An 8520-nucleotide genomic window follows, 5' to 3' on the forward strand; every position below is an offset into this window, starting at 1 on the left:
GTCTGTAACTTCTCCTAAAACAGATTTGTTAATTCTTCTGACAGTCAAGGTATGTTCAATATTTCCACCAGCTCCATAATTCAGAGGAGTATTTTTTTCTCGATCTTCCTTATCCGGTGTTCAGATTCCCCATGCATAAGAAGTTATTGAAAACACTACGTCTTGAGTCAGATGTAATTTAGTCTTCAAGGTGACATCTTTGCTTTATAACACTTTAAAGAAATATCTTGTGGCAGACTGGCTCAATGAGAATATGTCTTTTGATGCCCTACTTCTACAGATGCTGTTGTCCAATGGAAGTATGATCATTGACGTCTTCACCCTTTTCTCTGTGTATCTTCATGTTGCTTACTGATGCAGCTGTGAGTACTTTGTCTTCCTATGTTCAAGTATGATTCATATTGAAGGCTGTGGTCATTAAATGCTTCAAGTTGTCTTCACTTTCAGCAAGCAAGGTTCCGTCATTTCTGTGTCTTTGATTGTCAACCAATCTACATTTAATCCTGATGCTGATACTGCGTAAGTAGTATATATTTTTAAACCACTAAATCAGCTGGACAGTTAATGATTTTTTTCTTTTAGTTATGATTTTGTTTCTGCTTTTTAGCCTTGTCTTTCCATGCAACTCCAAGAAGACAGTTTGATTTGTTTATTTCCTCCCATTGCTTGGAATGTATTTATTTTCTAATGGATATTTTTAATGTCGGTGTTCTTCAAATATTTATTTTTATTTGATTGATTGCTTTTTAAATTTTTGTTCATTTGTTAATAAAAATTCATTCTCACTTGATGCATTTAAGGCTTTGTCTTTTATTTGCTATGATTTTGAGAATCTTAAAGTTATTACCAAATTCTAAGATTTGTCTATGTTTTTAATCCATGGCTGTTGTTTACCTCCAGATTTATGTCTATTTGCAAACATTGATAGTCATTTAATGTTATTTCATTGTAATTTTTCACTTGATTATTTGTTTATTTGAAGATTTTTCAGATTAGTTCCTGTTTACCTTTGTTTCATGGATATTTTCAGGAATCATTGCTTATCTATCTAATTTTAATATCAATCTATTATTTATCTATAATTTTTTATCTTCTCTCTATCGACACTCTATGGATGCCATATATGTAAAAGGTAATGGAGGTGGACGTCTCTGACTTCCCCTGGCATTCCTATTGCCATGAGAGAGGTGGGGTGGGCAGGTATATCTGCATGCTCCATTATTGCTCGCCTGTCCCGACACTAGCCATTCCTCCAACAGCACTCTACTTCTATGATGGATCCAATAATCTGTTGCAATGACCAAAGAAAACTCAGTCAACACTCACAATGTGCTGGGGTTTTAATTTTATAGTTGTAGGGTGCCGTTAAGTTGGTTCAGGCTCACAGCAACCTTATGAACAACAGAGCAGAGCTTATCCAGGTCTTCTCCAGCCTCATAATTACTTCTGTTTGATGCCATTGTTGCAGCCACTGTACGAACTCATCTTGTCAAGGGCCTGCCTCTATTTTGCTATCTCTCCACTCCACCAAGCATGATATCCTTCTCCAGGGATTGGTAACTCTTTACAATATATACTAGTGCATGAGACAAAATCTTGCCATCCTTGCCTCTAAGGAGGAATTTATTATGGGAGTCAATAGGTTACCACAAGCCCAGATCAGAAATGAGTAAAGATAGGCATTGGTCCATAGCAACTTCTCTCCTCAGCCACCAGCTCTGTCCCTTTCTGGTCCTCAGCCTCTCAGCCATGCAATTAATCCCTTGACCTCTGCCTGCATTGCCCCAGAAGCAAGCCTGGCTGTTGCTCTGGCTAACATTTTCAGTCTCAGGGATGATGAGGTGATGGTAATGGACAGTTTCACAGCTGGTCCTCAGAGATTCTGTGCTATGCTTTCTGGTGCATCTGCTCTCAGCAGCCTCTGGCACATCAGGCTGCGATCTTGGGTGTGCTCTTCCAAAAGGCCATTTCTGTATCTCAGGTGTCTCTTATATACTGGGAAAACTTTGATGTTTGTATTTTATCTGATCAGACCCTAATGGAAGAACAAAGATTATCTCTTAAATCATATCTTCTACTAATGTAGAGTCAAAGATCCCCCCAAGGGAAGGAAAAATGTTGTGACTTGAGTCACATCTTCTACTAGGGTTGAGGTTTAAGGATGCTCAAAGGAAACAAAGGGTGAGGTTTGGTTCTTACATTGTACCAAAGTCAGGTCTTAATCTCTCCATTAGAACAGTGGAGAATTCCCTTCTAATGGTACTATAGCCACAACCATACACACTTCACAATTATAAGTTTAATCATATAAGAAATACTGACAAGAAGGACCATCTTCATGGACTATATTCCAACATGTATGCAATTTGGTATACATGAGATGCTATATTTCATTATTTTAGTGCAATCCCCCTCAACCCCTATTGGATTCACCAGTTTTTGCCAAGTGATTCCAGGCTGGTGGTTCTCAACTCAAAGCAATTCTCTCTCCAAAGGGATAATTGGAAATTTATGGAAACAAGCTTGTTTGTCACAACTCAGTAGCTGGTGTTAAGTGCTATGAAGTCAGTACTGATTCATAGTGACCCTCAATGCAACAGAACACAATACTTCCCAGTACGGTACCATCTTCATAATTATTGTTCTTTCTGTGCTCATAGTTGAAGTCACTGTGTTTGCCCATCTCTTTGGCTGTCTTCCACCTTTTCACTACCTTTTAACTTTCCCATTTTTTTTCTCTCAACTTTCTCAAACTCGATGTCCTTTCCCAGGGACTGGTCTTTCCTAGCACCATGTCTAAAGTACATGAGATGAATTCTTGCCTTCCCTACCTCTAAGGAACATTCTGGCTGCACCTCTTCCAAGATAGAGGTTTGTTTCCTGGAAGTCCATGGTACCTTTAATATTCCTCACAGACATCATAATTCAAACACAACCATTCCTCTACAGCATTCCTTATTCATTGTCCAGCTTTGATTTATATATCATGTGATTAAAAATACTAAGGCTTAGATCAAGTGCACCTTCATTTTCACAGGGATCTAGCTCTTTGAAGCAGGACTTATGCAGTGGAGTTGTCCAATTCATTGCACAGTTTTATCTCTTGACTGCTGCTTCCAGGAACAGTGATTGAGGATTCAAACAAACAAACAAAAGTTTGAAGAAATTCAGTATTTTTTATTTATCATGATGTTATCCAATGCTCCAGTTATGAGGATTTGGGTTTTGAGCTATAATCCATATTGAAAACTGCAAACCTTGATCTTCATCAACAGGTGATTCAAATTCACCTCACTTTCAGCGAGCAAGATTATGGCATGTGCATACTGCAGGTTATTAATAAATCCTTCTGCAATCTTGATGCTGTTTTATTCTTCATATAGTCCATTTTCTTAATTTATTTGCTCAACATAAACATTGAATAAGTATAACAAAAAGATACAAGCCTGATGCACACTTTTCCTGACTTTAAATGAAGTCTTATCTCCTCACACGACTGCCTCTTCCAGGTTCCTCATAAACAAAATGAACGCTCCTGGAATTCCCATTGTCTCAAGGCTATCCAGAGTTCGCTCTAACACACAGTAAATTCCCCTTTGTGTAGTCTATACCGCCCCCCCCCAAAGACTTCTTTCTGGTAATCTCTGTTTCCAGCCAAGGTCCAACTGACATTATGATATTATTCCTTTTGCTACATCCTCTTCCAAATCTAGCTTGAATTTCTAGGCACTCACAGATGATGTACTACTGCAACCTTTTTTGAATTACTTTCAGTGAGTTTTAACTGCATGTAATAGTCATGATATTGTTCAATAATTTCCACATTCTGTTAGACCATCTTATGAGACAGCCCACAATATGACATGTTAAGGATTATATGTCATTGTTCTATTGCCACAAAGTACCATTGCCTCACAGGAATATATGTATTTACTTTTTAAAACTGAGATGGAAAAAGTAAAACAAGGCATAAATATGTACATTTGTGTTAATATCCAATGTATTTTTCTGCAACACTTTATAGAGCCCTGGTGGTGCAGTGGTTACACATTGGGCTGTGATCTGCATGGTCACCAGTTTGAGACCAGCAATAGTTCCGAGGGAGAAAGAATGGGAGTTCTCCAGTGATCAGTTACTGTTTCAGAAACCCACAGGGGTTACTATGAGCCAGAAGTGACTTGATGGCAGTGAGTTTGTGGTTTGGAGTCATTGTTTGGCTTTAACTGCATGCAGTTATTTTTAAATAAATAACCTTTTAATTTAAAAGTATGTAATTAACTATATTCATATCTCAAGTGACTTAAAATCACATTTTTCGGGTGACAGCTAAACACACACCGAAGAAACATCAACCAGCATGATCCAAGTAATGAAAATAACAGAATCCAAGATTGGAAGAGGGAGCTGTTTTAGGGAATTAATTCTAGTCACTCTGTTAGCAGAAAGACTTGATCACAATGAAAACTCAAAGTCCATTCACAGAATCCCCACAGGGAATAAACATCGATTGAATTCCACTGGGCCATTGACTGCGGATGTCAAATACCCTGCCCACAGGCAGAACACATAGTAAAATAAATTATTGAAAAAACAGGTAGGTTAGCTTTTATTGTTTGCCATTTGCTTTCCTTTTGAACCAATTCTTGATTTGATCATTTTAAAAATTATTTTCTGCCCTTCTTTTGGATTAAAAATGTGTATAACCAATGTCATTGAACAAGTTGTATAGAAATTGTTAAGTGAAAACATAATCTGCTGTGTAAATTTCCACTGAAAACACAATAAAATTTTTATATTTAAAAAATTCCATACATCTAGAGGCCATCAGTAGTATTTGATGATACTGATATGAATCATCCCCATCAGTGTAGAAGTTTTTTTTAGAGAACACTCATAGGCCATTCTACTGATGGTCTTCAGCTGTACTCAACCCAACCCTAGGTAGCAAAGGTACCGGATGGACTACAACCTTTATTTGGGTTTGTGCTTCAATGTGATTGTTAAGTTTAAATTACATGCATCATGCATTGCTGTCACCCAGGTAGCACAGTGACTAAAGCTATGAGATGCTGAGGGGTCAGCAGTTTGAACCCATGAGCAATCAACTAACAGAAGTCGTGGCCCTCTGCTCCTGTGAGTAAAGGCTGACAGCCTTGGACAGCCTAGGGGGCAGTTCGACTCTGTCTGTATTCTCACTATGAGTCCAAAGCCACGCAGTGACAGTGATTTTGCTTTGGGTGGTTGCGTTATGCATTTCTCAATCAAAAGCACCCCAAGGGTTTTTTAAAATGAATTTATTTAAATGGTACATAAAATGCAGAAAGGGCATATTCCAGTGATTGTTAGTCCCTTTCCCTGCTGTATCTTGGTTTTCAGGTTTGGCACTAAGTGTTTTAATTGGGAGCAGATGCCACTTTAGATATTAATGAATAAAAAAGTTTTCTTCATAGAGAATTATATATTTCCTGCTTTTATTCCTGTAGGGTAGAGTCCTTGAAGCAGATGCTCTTCTTGTGCATGAGCTATGCATTTTACTTGTTTGTTTTTATATTAAAAAAAGTTAATAGAATTTCCAAACTGCTTTTTCTCAACAAAAAAAAGTTATAATACAAAAGACTGTCATGTAGTAGATATTACATTTCCTTTGGCTGTTTAATTGGTGTTTGGCATATTATTTGGTTTGTGTGTTGTCTTGTTTCTGGCTTTGCTGCCAAGAAGTTATGGACATGCGTGCTACCAGTGCAGATAAAAAACTTGGTCAGACCCACTGCTTGACCTTGTCATTATGGATAATGTTTGTATCTTTGAAACTTCCTAAAAATAGCTACATTACTATTCAAATAGACATTTAATCATGAAATACTTCAATAATTTAATTATCAAGAAATAAAGAGGTTATCTGCTCCTTTAAATGTTTATAACCTTAAAGGTTATATCAGAAACCTGAAAGTTTTCTGAAAAGCTATACAGAGACTTCATGTTGTCAGACAGACACTAAATTGCTCATCACAGAGCCCACAATGTTAACCTGCCAATCAGTAGGATAAAACGAGACCGCCTGCTTCTGTGAAAATGTGCACAGACCTCCAAACCCTACATATGGTCTCTATGAGTCGAAATTGACTTGATGGTAGTACGTAGATAGAAGGCATGTGTTGGAATCTACTTGATGGCAGTGTTTGGGATTCTATAATATTTTCTATGTAGATGTATTTTAGTATCATCTTATCATTTTTATGCATTTAAATTTTTAATAATTTCATTACTAATAAAATTTTCCTACATAAAATATAATTTTGTTATCTATATATCTTACTCCAGGTTTGTCAACTTAATTGATACAGTAACTTTTATTGAATATTCATGTTTTTTAAATATTGTGTTGAAAACATGTGACATGTGATCTCTTGTCCATATGGTTAATAAATACCTTTGGAATATTTCTGAGATTTTGATTTTTCCACTACTTCTGAGGTTTTTTATATAGATTGTTAAATTAGTTCCAAAAATAACTGTGTTATCATGGTAACTTATGGTGGAAATAATTACATGTTGTTGTGTACTGTATTTGTAACACCAGATTGGATATGCTAATAATAGTTCTTAAAGGCACATAGTATTGAGAGATTGTGAAAGGTAAATTCACATAAACTCATAGCTAGTCCTCTTCCTTTCCATTTATTTCTCTGAGTAAATTCATTTATTATATGTATGTTCTTGATATTTTTCTATCTATTATATTACTACACCACCTGATAAATAATATAGTCTATGTGATCACTATGTTTTGAGAATAAATGTTTGGCTTCTGTGATTTTAATCCCTAACAAATGAGAGTTAACAGCGGTGGTGCCTTGCTTTCTAAACCACATTGTACAGCAGTTTTGCTCAGATGAAAATATGGCCTTGTTCTGGATCTCTCTCAAAAATAATCTCAAGAGCCCTCTGCGATGGTTGCCACTGACTTAGCAGCAGATCACCGACTTTTGAAAGTAGCCACCTTGAGCATATCTCTGGTCTGAGGCATTTTGAAGCAATGTGTGCATTGGGCACAGCAACAGAGGCTTGCTTTCATCAATGTGGGGCTTGCAGGGCTCAAGATGCAGGGTCATGCTCTGCTCGTTTAATCAAGCCACCATGAATCGCAAAACTTCGGAAAGGTCTCACGCTTCTAAATAAACTTTTTCTATGGGAAAGTTGTGTCATATCAAAAACTGTTTGTATCTGATCTTATGTATTAGAACTCTGAATTCTCAGATGAGCGCACAGACGTAAAAGTCTCCCGATCCCATCCAACATCCAACACCTGGTAGAAAGCTTGATAAAATAGTGCAGACCATTCTGTGAACAAAGCAATTGACCAGTGTCTAGCTGACCATGCTGACTTGTGCAGATTGTCCAATACACTTCTACCCTTCCCCCAAACTCCCTCACTCCCATCCAGTGGATTCTGGCTCAAAGCAACCCTGTTGGACTGATAGGACAGTCAGTAGGACTGCCCCTGTGGGAGAATTGCTTTACAATAATGCCATTGTCCATTCCCTTACATTTCCCAGGGGTAAAGAAATACAATTCAACCACATTATTTCAAAAATACTTATTTTGAGAGCAATAAAATAGTAAAAGTGCCTCCAGCCCCCATACACGGATCCACATGTGACCTCCTCCCTGGGAGATGGACGGCAGAGAAGAGGGGTGGGGGAGGGAGACTCCGGATAGGGCAAGATATGACAAAATAACAATGTATAAATTACCAAGGGCACATGAGGAAGGGGGGAGCGAGGAGGGAGGGGAAAAAAAAGAGGACCTGATACAAAGGACTTAAGTGGAGAGCAAATGCTTTGAGAATGATTGGGGCAGGCAATGTGCGGATGTGCTTTATACAATTGATGTATGTATATGTATGGATTGTGATAAGAGTTGTATGAGCCCCTAATAAAATGTTTTTTTTTAAATAGTGAAAGTGTTGTCATGGATGAAGATTTATGCTATTATTGCACACATGAAATTATTTAGCAAGAACTGTATGGACATATTTGCTTAGAGACTTTATACCTCATGTCATCAGAATTACCTTACATATACTCTCTGGTGAAAATGAATGAATTCTTGACTTTAAAGATGGGGGTATTGTGTGGTTATTCTCAGAACAAATAGGGACCGGTGCAAAGATGATATGATATTAGACGAAAATAGAATCGTATTGCTTTCCAGTCATTGCTGACTCATAGTGACCTCAGGGTTACAAGGGAGTGTTGCTGTTTGTTTTTGTTTTGTTTTATTTACTGTAATCTTTTTTAGAAATAGAAAAGCAGACCTATCTTCCATAACACCACTGGATGGGAACAAGCAATCTTTAGATGAGTAGTTGAATGTCAACAATTTGCACAACCCAAGAACCTGGCAAATAAATGTTTGTCTTAAAAAAAATAGCTTTGGTATAAAATCAACACATCTAACAATTCATTACTCTAATTATAGTAAGAAGGATTGGGAAATTAACTTTGGAACATTTTCTTC

Source organism: Tenrec ecaudatus, chromosome 2 (assembly GCF_050624435.1).
Source record: "Tenrec ecaudatus isolate mTenEca1 chromosome 2, mTenEca1.hap1, whole genome shotgun sequence".
NCBI classification, from domain to species: Eukaryota; Metazoa; Chordata; class Mammalia; order Afrosoricida; family Tenrecidae; genus Tenrec; species Tenrec ecaudatus.